Source organism: Phocoena phocoena, chromosome 11, assembly GCF_963924675.1.
Source record: "Phocoena phocoena chromosome 11, mPhoPho1.1, whole genome shotgun sequence".
NCBI classification, from domain to species: Eukaryota; Metazoa; Chordata; class Mammalia; order Artiodactyla; family Phocoenidae; genus Phocoena; species Phocoena phocoena.
Window position 1 is genome coordinate 87815210 of NC_089229.1, and position 12343 is coordinate 87827552.

Genomic DNA, 12343 nt, shown 5'->3' on the forward strand with positions numbered 1-12343 from the left:
GAATGGGTGTCCATATCTTTCCCCTTTTTTTTCTAACATAAAGCAAATTAATTATTTTGAGATGTTGAGCCAGTGCACTTTTAAATATGCAAAATAGAACAGTGGAAACAAAACAGAAACTTCAGTGGGTCCCGACAGTATGGCATTCTCGTCAGCCAAGTTCTCCTGCCCCTCTGTTGCTGAGGCTGCTCTTTCAACTTGCTTGTATCATGTTTAATTAGTAGAATTTACAAGATGCCAAAATATGTCTGATTGTATAAGATAGGTTGGCAAGTATTTGGCAGTATAAAAGAAATATGAAATCTAGGAGTGTTTTAATTTCTAGACACCCACTACTGCATACTGTAGTAGGAAGGAATTAGATTCCCAGGCGCTTGGTGCCCTTTTGAATCCTGGAGAGCAATTAGCCCCTGCATTCTCAGACTAGTTCTCAGATGCTGTGCACTGGATTGGGTACCCTGTAATTATACAGACATTCTTATGAGTGCATACGATTTTGATTTGCATTCAAACTGCCTCCAGACTCCGTATCTATAAAAAAGATCTACTGTGGGGACTTACATGCTTGGATCTCTGAATGAATTTTCCGTGTTTCTGAATCTGCACCAAATGCACATTGAAGGTTGCCTCTTGGTCAGAGATGAGATTCCTGTGCTGTTTCATATGCTGGGCTTCTCACCATCAGCAGGACTTTGCTTTACTAAATGTCATATGTAGAAGAATATGGTTCATTATTAACTGTTTTTCAAAAATCCAGGCATACTAATACTTGTTCTACCACATTGTTGCATGGTAGTGAGATGAAATCACCAGTACAATTTTTGACAAATTAGGGGGGCCTCATAGGTATTTGTTGAAATTAAATCTGAATTTATAACTAAAATAACAAAAATGATTCTTTGTTTGAGATGTTTACTAATGCATTACCAGTTGATGGCCGAAAAAATATACAAAAAAATCACATCTACTATGTTTTACTATTATCATGGTTTAGCCTCAGAACTAAATATTTAAAATAAAAATGCCACTGGGAATTCAAATATCCAAACCCATAAAGAGTCAGATGTCCCGGATTACTCAGTGCATAGTCATTCAGATCCTCACTCACGGGCTCTCTGGATTTAAGATTAGGGCACGGTCTCCCCGGGAGGGACACACAGCCAGTTCTCAGAGGCCTGCTTCTATTTTGCCAGATTACAGGAGGATCTTTACTTATTAATTTACTTATATTGCTTTTATTTTATGAAAAAGCTAATTTCAAATCTACATTAAAACTAAGCTGAATACAAACTCTTAGTGAAGGAGGCCTGGTGGTTCTGTTTACAAAAACGTGGCCACTGTCCTTTGCCCTTAAAACTTCAGGAAGGGCCCTTCAAACGGCTTCATGTTTGCATGTTTCAGTACCAGAGGGTAGGAATAGACTCTGGTGTCCACTGTCAGATGTTCACCAGCTACCAGAGCATCACGTCTCTTCAGCAGGTCATTCTTTGGTAAGGAAATTACTTCTGCAAAATCCCCATCTCCTGGCTTTGGCTTAGGCCTTACGTGTTCAGCATCATCTCCATTGATAGTTACTGTCACGATGTGTGTGGTACAATTTGACAAACCTGGATCCATACGTACAGGTGGAGAACATTCAGCAGCATCACCCTTATAGCCAGTTTCTTCCTCAAGCTCCCAAAGAGCAGCTGCTTCTGGGCTTTTGTTGTCATCGATGAGACCCCTGGGGAATTCAAGGCAGCAGCCTGCCCTTGGTGGTTGGAACTGCTTCACCAGAACGATACATTGGTAAACGAAGGGTTGTTTGCAGCACTGAAGCAACCACCACCCCATCAGCCGACTGTCCTTACATGGTCGTATGCTTACCAGTTTCCCAAGTTCTTGTTAGATCAGTAGGATCCCTATAAGTTTTTTTTTTAAGTGTGACCCATTTCAGAAGGATTTTATTTATAATATCTATGTTCAACCTAATAGCAGGTGGGATGTTCAACCCATTAACCCAAGGATTTAACCTTCTCTAAACCCCTAAAGCCTTTTGAAGATCTGGAATTTCATGAGGTTTAAAGACTTTGATCACATGAATTTTGCAAAAGAGTTCATTAATTCTTACAGCAGGAAAAACTTATTTCTCATTTATACTAATAAGATTTGAAATAAGGAAGGAAAAAGGTTGTATTTCCTTTTCTCATTTTTCTTCAGGTACCACTCAAACTCAGCTAACTGTGAAGACAAAATCTATCTTTTTTTTTAAATATTCCTAATTCACTTGTAGAAAAATAATAGTGTTGAGGAGCAGAAGAAAACATGAGAGACAGCTACAGTGAACCCTGGGCTGTGGTAACAGAAGATCTTTCAACAACGTCAGTTCCTCAGGGAAGCCGTCCATGATCTCCTAGATTAGGTTACATTCCTTGGTTTATGTTTCCATACAACTGATTAAAGTGACAGCTAGGAGGTGACTTTGTGCTCTCAGGGAGGCCTCGGTGTTGCTAAGAGCTGGCCTGACACTCACAGTCAGGCCGTGGTGTTCGCCTGCCAAACCTGAACAGTTTCACATCAGCACCCGACAAGGCCACTCTGTGACCACAATGGATAAGGAGAAAAACAGAACCAGTCTGTAATCATGACAGAGCATCTGACAAAAGCACGAATATTGTCCAAACACAAAAGTGCCAGACAGTCCCCAGGAAACATGAATGACTGTCGGATTCTTCACCTACTTAGTACCTTGAACCCTCTCCCAAATCATCTGACACAAGCCTGAATCCAACAGTAAGTCCTTTCCAACACCCCTTCACTGAGACACCCCATGGTTCTTCATTTGTGTGTCTCCCTCATTGCAATGAAGAATCGACCTCCTGTGTGTGTTTCTGGTGGTCTTTGGCTGGAAGGCATTAACATAAACCTGGACTCTTCCTTTTGTTACTCTCATTACCTTGTAGTGATTAGTGACAGGAAAGTTTTGTTATGTTGTTAATTTTGACCTTTACTTTTTTTCTGCTTCTGGTTGTTTAGAGCCTCAAATAGAAAACATGCAGAGTACAATCTAGACTTACCCTGACTTTTGTTTGGGGGATGGTGACCACGGGAGGCCACTGATGCTGATTGCTGAGACATAAAGTTGCCCTATTTTTGGAAAGAAGAGTGGAGAAACTCCCTGTAGCTGTATAAAGGAGGTATTTGTTTTAATTTTGGGTAGGGGAGCGTGTATGGTGTTTCTGAGGGATGCAGACACATGCACCCTAGATAGTGCCTCGAGGGGTTCCACTCAAAACCTTTATGCAAATTTCAGGGGTTATTTGGGAGCCACAATGGCAAAAAGCTCATGTTGTGGATTAGGATCCAGAAAATGGAATCGCTTACATTTAGTGAAGCCCTTATGGGCTTGAACAATGAACATTTTATTGGGAGAATATATGACCTGGATTCCGTTTTTCAGGAGTTATTAAAAGTCCATATCTTTGGATAGTGCATAAGCCTTTGTTGAATTACATTTCTTTCAAAGTAATAACCCTCTGGAAATATTTGTACCAGCAAAGAAAACATTCTTGTGATGCATTCTGGATTCTTAGGCCATGAAGTTTGAGCCCTCTGTAGTATTCAGAGTTAAGCTTTTTTTACCAGCCACTAGAAATTTTCATTTAAAACACCCAAGGGGTAGATTAAAGTGGAATTTGAGCTTATGAGATTGGTCTTCTCCATGTCTTGCATTCTTACACACCAGCTGGGCACGTGGTGGTGATGGTGGTAGTGGTGGGAGTCAGTGTTAAATTCCTTAAAAATCTACACAGTTTCAGGGACTAGTGCCCTCGTTCTGCTTCCCATCTGTATACAATTTAACTTTCACACTTTCAGTCACTATTCCTATTCTTCTCCCAGAACAGTCCCTTTTCTAACATGAGAGTTCCATCTCTGCCATATTAGCAGTGCCTAACATGTGCCTGATATTAAACAGAAATTAGGGAATTCCCTGGAAGTCCAGTGGTTAGGACTCCCCACTTTCACTGCTGAGGGCCCGACCGGGTCGAGGAGCTAAGATCCAGCAAGCTGCACGGCAGAGCCTAAATAAATAAACAAACAAATAAATAAACAAATAGAAAATAACCTAAATCCTTGCAGCAATCTTACATTTTATTGTGAATGTAACAGGCTCAGAAACATTGTGTTGCCTAAGGTCTATAGTAAATGACAGAAAAACAGTTATTGACCCAAGGCAATCAGGAAAAAAAAAAGTTGATTAAGTTACACAATATACAGAAATTAGCTCAAATGGATATTAGACTTAAATGTTGAATGATAGTGTTTACCAGTTTATTTGCTGTTTTTTGTGTAGGGATCGACCTTTGGAGTTTCCTACTCCATCATTTTTGCTGATGTCATTTTCCACCAATATTATTAACATATTCAATTAGTATAATACTTTTATTACAATGAATGAACCAATATTGCTACATTATTATTAACTGAAGTCCATACTTTATTCACATTTCCTTACCTTTTACCTAATGTCACTTTTCTGTTCCTGGGTCCCATCTACAATTCACGTTACACTTACTAGTCATATTTCCCGAGGCTGCTCTAGGTTGTGACAGTTTCTCACACATTCTTTGTTTGTGATGAACTCGATGGTTTTGAGAACTACTAGTCATGTATTTGGTAGAATGTCTGTCAGTTGGGTTTGAATAATGCTTTTCTCATGATTAGACCGAGGCTACAAGTTTTTGGAAGGAAGACCTCAGAGGTAAAGTGCCACGTTCATAAATCTTATCAAAGGTGCATCCTGTCAACATGACTTTTCACTGTTGATATGGACGTTTATTACCTGATTGAAGTAGAGTTTATCAAGTTTCTCCTCTGTAAAGTTCTGTTTTCCCTGCTTTTCATGCCATATTCTTTGGGAGGAAGAGTCACTGTGTGTAGCCCACACTTAAAGAGTTGATTGTTACGTTTTACCTTCTGGAAGGCAGAGTGTCTATATAAATTGTTTGGAATTCTTCTACATGGTAGATTCAAACCTCAGCCCCCCCATTTATTTATTTAATCAGTCATTTATATCAGTATGGGTTTATGGATAACTATTTTATACTTTGAATTATAATCTAATGCTCCTTTCCCAACTTGGTCCAGCCTTGATCAGTGAGAGCTCTTCCAGTTGTCACCTGTGTCCTAGGGAATATTTTTCGCCCCCATCACTTCATTTGTTTTACTTGAAGGATCACTGGCAGCATATTCCTTACCTGAAGTTGCAGTTGACATATGTGAACAGTTAGAGTCTAGCGATAATTAATATTTTTGCCATCTGATCTTCAAAACACTTTCATATCTCACTTTTAAAACTTCCCAAGTCTTGAATAGTATTTTCTTCAGTTAAAGTCTTTTTTTCTGATGACATGGAGTTAGGCTTTGGTGTTTTTTTCCCTCTCATTGTTTCCATATTCTTTTCAGGTCGTTTGAGCTGTGTTTCTGACTTTTTATTCAGCTTCATCTTTTGGTCTCTTTACTTCCATAGCTCACAGAGGATAACATTGTTTCCTGGACCTGAGTGCCTTTTTTACTTTTCCTTTCCCTTTGATCTCTGGCCCAGGCATTTGTTTTTCTTTCTGCTCTCAAAGTTTTGTCTTGAGAAAGATGAAGTCGGTGAATTCTATGTTTGTTCCACATCCCTTGTTCAAACAAGCCTTGACCATCTTGATCCTCTCGAGTAGGTTAGTCCCACCTCAAAGATAATATTCCCTTCAGACCACCGTTTGCTCCATACCAAGTCTTGACCTGTAACCATCCTGTCTGATTTCCCTTTAGTAAGTCCTCTCTTTGTTTCATTTTCCCTTAGAGTACCAGTTCCAGAGATTTTCGAAATATGTTTCCCTGGACCCCCTTGGCCATACTTCTGTTCCTTTGAAAGTTACATAATAATTTTTGGAGTCTTTTTCACCTGTTTTCCTGGGTTTCCCTCTCAAATATGACCAGATTTTCTTAATCACTCTGTCTCAGTTTTTAAGGGATGGTTTCCCAGTTGTTCTTACAAAATGCTGCTGCTTTATGAGGGATCTTTTAAATTTTTTCTAATTTTAGTTCTCTCCAGGATGTCATTATATCTGCTCTCCAAGGCCTTTACTCTTTTTATCTGATTGATTTTTTTAGGTACCCGTCCTCCCTTCTGAACTAGTAACAACTGAAATGTATTGCCCTTTTCTGTTACCTTTTTCAAGAGAAACTGGATTTAAGTCCATCACCTTTTTAACTTTGTAGTTCTTTCTCCTGGCTCTTAACATCTCATTTCCCCTTCATATCTGCCCAGCTTATGTTGTAAGATCCCAACATTTCTTTCAAGGAAATATCATTCTCATTACTACTCTGTTTGACGTCTTTAATTTTATTTTCCTTCTTCTACTACTTTTGTTCTGATGGTAAGAAATTCCAGTTCCTTCTTGATTCCTGGGGTAAATCAGAATTTCAGAGCCAGAGGCTGATGGGCACAAACCTTTAAATTACTTTCCCAGTTTTGGGGCATTTAATAATCTCAGTCAGTTATATTTTGACCTCAGCCTAGGAAGAGGGCATATTCTCTTTATAAAAAGAATCCCCATTCTTTTTGATTTAAATATTAATAAAATCCACATCCCTTCTATGAGTGAGGGTATGGTTCAAACCTCCAAACCCTAATAATTAGTTTCTTTAATTTTCAAATGCAGAGCCTCCTTGAGACTGTGTTGTTTCTGTAACTGAAGGCTGTGGACATGACACACGAATTCAAGTTTGGTCTGGTTTCCTCCACTGCTGTTAACCCTAAGGTCACTTCAAAATAACACACACACACACACACGCACACACACATGCACACAGTTTGAGAAAGTTGATAGCAGGCAAGCATACGTGTCTCTGGAGTTAAGAAGTTTAAGCTTTAACTTTACTACAGCTTGTAGCACACTTTGAATTCAGCCACTGTTCCAGATTTCTGGCCTAGTTGTTTTGAGATGTAGCTGAGAAATCCATTAAAAAAAGCAGCCGATTTTTTTTTATCACCTAATGCTTAAAAAGCTTATTTAAGAAAATTTTAAAAGGGTTATCTTTTTCTTATAGTCTAATTTGTTCTAAGGACTAAACCTTACGAGGTCTGTACTCATTAATGCCTAAGGTTTAATGTTACATCCCTTTAAGTGATAAAAAACAGTCAGTTGGTGCAATCTAAGTCATTATAACCAGGGTTAAATCCACCTGGCCCGTTCTTACCAAAGCCTAAGGTCTAAGCAGTGTCTCTTGGTCTGCTGAAACTTCTGTGTTAATGCTGTGCTTGCCCCAACATTGTTTTAGAAGAAGAAGCATTAGTTAGGTTTAATTGGTTTATCTAAAATATTTTGACAGCATACAGGATCCTATGCTAAGAAATAAAATATATCTTTTCTGTGACACGTGTTACAATGTGAGAGTTAAAGTGGCTGGGCAATTGCTTTAATCACTAGAATTTCTCCCATGTGCTATTAAATCTTCACTTTGGGCCTTGATAATGTGTCAATAGTGGTAGCTCTTCAATAATCCATTTCCTCTGGGAATCAAGTCCTGACCTTCAACCATATTTGCTAGAAATGAGTCTGTCACCACAACCCCTTGTTTGATAGCAGTAGCCACATCATATCTGTGATCCTCAGTTTCTTTTAGGCTGTGCTTTTTGAGATGTCCTAATTTTCTGTGGAAGTTTCTCAGGGATTTTGAAGATGAGAATGGAGGGGCGGGGATTGACGGGGTGACCAACTGTCCAATGCTTCCAGTCTCTCACATCTGCTTAACTTAAAAATCTCCCCTCCTCCCCGGATGTGTGTGTATACATTCCATTCAAGAACTCATCTGAGTGGAAAGTTTATGCTGCTAGGAGACATTTGAATGTTACTACTCTGTAAAACTGTAATAATCTCCCCTTTCCCCATCTTATTAGACTTCTTATAAAAAGCAACTAAAGTATAGATATAAAAAGGCTAAAAGAGCTGTAAAACATGATATGAACGAGAGTTAAGACTAGGAGCCTTGTTTTTCTTGTTCACCGGTGTGTCATTCAATCATTTGTTCAGGTATTAATTTATAAAGGCTTATTGAGCATCTACTACATACCAGATATTTGTCAGGGCTGGAACAACAAAACAAATGAAGATTCAGTGTTAAATTAGTTTGGTAAGGCTACCGAAACAAAGTACCACAAACTGGGTGACTTAAACAACAGAAATTTTTTTGTCTCACAGTTCTGGAGGCTAAAAGTCTGAAATTAAGGGGTTAGTTCCTTCTGACAATCTGTTCCATTCATCTCTCCTAGCTTTGGGTAGTTTGCTGGTGTTCCTTGGCTTATAGATGTATCACTTCAATCTCTATGTCATGTTTTCATATGGTGTTCCCTCTAGGTTCGGGTCTGTGTCCAAATTTCCTCCTTTCATAAGGACACCAGTCATATTGGATTAGGAGCCCACTCTAGTATGACCTCATCTTAACTAACTACATCTACAGTGACCCTATTTCCAAATAAAGTCACATTTTGAGGTTACAGGTGGTTAGGACTTATAAATTTGGAGGACACAGTTCAGTCCATAACACCTACATACCATCTGCCTAAATTTAAAAGCTATAAATAAAGCTAAGAAGCCATTAAATACAATATGATTTGTTCTCCTTCATAAACACCTCGAAGGACAGCTTTTAATTGAGAATTCTTGGATGTCTTGGAGATCCACGTTGGATTATGGTGACCTAAAGAGGGCTGTCTCCTCTCCTGGAGCGCTCTATATGCCCTGCTTTTTCTTCCCACCCCTGGGCCCTTCCTGCACTGTCAGTGGCCTCCTGCACGCTTGTGGACATGCCAGCTGACACATTTGAACTGCATGCGTATACACTGCAAGCAGCCTGCCCTCGGCCACCACTGGAGCCTAGGCATTGTTCTTCCCGGTGGTGGTGTCTGACTTCAGGTCAGCGAACCCTTAGAAGGCCTGCAAACGCTGTTCAGGCAGGGAATTCAGGGGTCATGTGTACCTAGAATGTGGTCTAGAATGAGGCTTTTGGGTGTGGCTGAGTCACAGCTGGAGGAAGTAGGATTCTCCAAGGAGAGGGCACCGGGGCAAGGACTCCTCTTGCCTGGATCCAATGCTGTACTGTCAGTGAACAAAACTTCTTTAGAGCCTTGTGTTTTAGTGAAAGAATACTAAACATAAATAATAAGCAAAAGAAATCAGTAAACCATATAGAATGTTCAAAGGTGATAAGTATATAAGAAAAAAAAGTAGAGCAGAGTGGGAAGGATCTGGCATGTGTCTGGGGACAGGGCAGGCTACAATATGACACAGAGTGGTCCAGGCAGGCCTGTCAGAGATGGAAACATTTGACCAAGACGTGAAAGAGGTGAGAGAATAGGCAAGTGGATGTATGGGGCAAAAGCACATTTTGGAAAGAAGGAGCTGTCTGATAAATATTTCAGGGAAGAAACATGCCTGGAATGGATGTTCATGGAATGGAAAGGAGACCACTGTTTCTTGAGTGTTTTGTGTATAGGAGGATATAATGGGAGTTAAAATCAGAGAGATGGCTGATGGGAGGCCAGATCACATCGGGCTTTTTAGGTTATTTTAAAGGTTTGCACTTTTACTTTGAGAGTAGAAGCCCCTGCAGCGTTTTGAGCAGAAGAGAGACAAGATCACTCCAATTTCTGTGTTGAGAATAGACAGTATGGGGGGCAGGGTAAACAAACAAGGAGAAGGCAATTGTAGTAATTTGGGATAAATTTAATAGGAGTACCTTGAACCAGAGAGGAAGCAGATGGAGAGTGGTAAGTGGTTGGATTTGGTAAAAGTTTTGAAGGCAGAGCTACAGGAGTTTCTTATGGGCTGAATTATACTCAGAGAAAGAGCAAGGAAGTGGGTATCAAGAATGACTTCAAGTTTTTTGCTATTTAAAACTGATCAGGAGTCTAGTTTTAAACATGCTGAGTTTGAGATAATAGATATTCGAGGGGAATGCTGTGTAGGTAGTTGGATATGGAACTCTAGAATTTGGGAGGGGTTCTGGGCTGGAGTTATTATTTTTAAATGATATTTATTTTAATGGTATTGTTTTCTTTCTAATTTTACAAGCAAAACATGTTCATTGTAGACAACTAGAAGTACATAGAAGTATGAAAATTAACAATCACCCGTAATCCCCAACCCACAGAGATAACCATTGTTAACATTTTGATGTATTTCCTTTTAGTGTCTACATACTTTTTTCAAATTGAGGTGTAATTGACCTAGATCTCTACGTTAGTTCCAGGTGCACAACATAGTGATTCGATCGATATTTCTGTACATTACAAAATGATCACCATGATATGTTTAGTTATCATCTGTCACTATACAGAGGTATTCCTCGTTCTGTACATTTCATACCGTGACTCATCTGTTTTGTGACTGGAAGTTTGTACCTTTTAATCTCCCTCACCTCTCTCATTCTTCTCACAACTTCCTCCCCTCTGGTAACTGCCTATTTGCTCTGTTTTTATGAGTTTGTTCTGTTTTGTTACGTTTGTTTGTTCATTTTCTTTGTTAGATTCCACATGTAAGTGAAAATCACACGGTATGGTATTTGTCTTTCTCTGTCTGACTTATTTCACTTAGTATAATACCCTCCAGGTCCATCCATGTTGTTGCAAATGGCAAGATTTCGTTATTTTTTTAGACTGAGTCATATTCCGTTGTAGGTATACACCACATCTTCTTTATTCATTCTCTGATTGGGCACCTAGGTTATTTCCGTATCTTGATTATTGTAAATAATGCTGAAATAAACATGGAGTGCATATATCTTTTCTAATTAGTGTTTTTGTTTTCTCTAGAAAATACCCAGAAGTGGAATCGATGGATTGTGTAGTTCTATTTTTAATTTTTTGAGGAACCTCCATACTGTTTTCCATAGTGACTGCACCAATTTACAGTCCCACCAACAGTCTACGAAGGTTCCCTTTTTCCACATCCTTGCCCACACTTATTATTCGTTGTCTTTTTGATAGTAACTATTCTGACACGTGTGAGGTGATACCCCTTTGTGGTTTTACTTTGAATTTCCCTGATGATTAGTGATGTTGAGCATCTTTTCATGTGTCTTTTGCCTATCTGTCTTCTTGGGGAAAACGTCTTTAAAAAAGTTCTTCTGACCATTTTTTAAATGGGTTTTTTGTTTTTTTGATGTTGACTTGTATGTGTTCTTTGTATATTTTGGATTTTAACCCCTTATCAGACATATCATTTGCAAATATCTTCTCCCATTCAGTAGGTGGCCTTTTTGTTCTGTTGATAGTTCCTTCACTGTGAAAAACTTTTTAATTTGATGTAGTCCCATTTGTTTACTTTTGCTTTTGTTTCCCTTGCCTCAGGAGACAGATTCAAAACAATAAGCCTAAGACCAATGTCAAAGAGCATACCACCTATGTTTTCTTCTAGGATATTTATGGTTTTAGGTCTTACACTAAGTCTTTAATTTTGAGTTTATCCTTGTACATGGTATGAGAAAGTAGTCCAGCTTTATTCTTTTGCATGTGGCTATCCAGTTTTCCCAACACCACTTATTGAAGAGGCTGTCTTTTCCCCATTGTATGTTCTTGCCTCCTTCATTGTAGATTAATTGCCCGTATAAGTGTGGGTTCATTTCAGGGCTCTCTATTCTGTTCCATTGATTGATGTGGGGGGTTTTTTTGTTTGTTTTTTTGAGTCACTACTACCATACTATTTTGATTACTGTAGCTTTGTAGAGCACGATACCTCCAGCTTTGTTCTTTTTTCTCAAGATTATTTTGGCTACTCAAGGTCTTTTATGTTTCCAAACAAGTTTTCAAATTATTTATTCTACTTCTGTGAAAAATGCCATTGGTATTTTGATAGGAATTGCATTGAATCTGTAGATTGCTTTGGGTAATATGGTTATTTTAACAATATTAAATCTTCCAATCCATGAGCACAGTATATTTTTCCATTTGTTTATGTCATCTTCACTTTCTTTCATCAATATCATATTGTTTTCTGAGTACAGGTCTTTTACATCCTTGGTAAGATTTATTCCTTGGTATTTTATTATTTTGATGCAATTGTAAATGGGATTGTCTTCTTAATTTCTCTTTCTGATAGTTCATTGTTAGTGTATAGAAATGCAACAGATCTCTATGTTAATTTTGTATCCTGCAACTTTAGAGAATCCATCTAATAGTTTTTTGATGGTATCTTTAGGATTTTCAATATACAGTATCATCTTAACTGCAAACCGTCACAGTTTTACTTCTTTCTTTCCAATTTGGATTCCTTTTATTTCTTTGTCTTTTCTAATTAGTTGTGGCTAGGACTTC

At 38.6% G+C, this 12343-nt stretch overlaps 1 pseudogene; it reads right to left on the minus strand.

Annotated features, from left to right (window-relative positions):
• Positions 1–1350: 1350 nt before the first annotated feature.
• LOC136131442 (ADP-sugar pyrophosphatase pseudogene) lies at positions 1351–5485 on the minus strand (annotated as a pseudogene).
• Positions 5486–12343: the final 6858 nt, after the last annotated feature.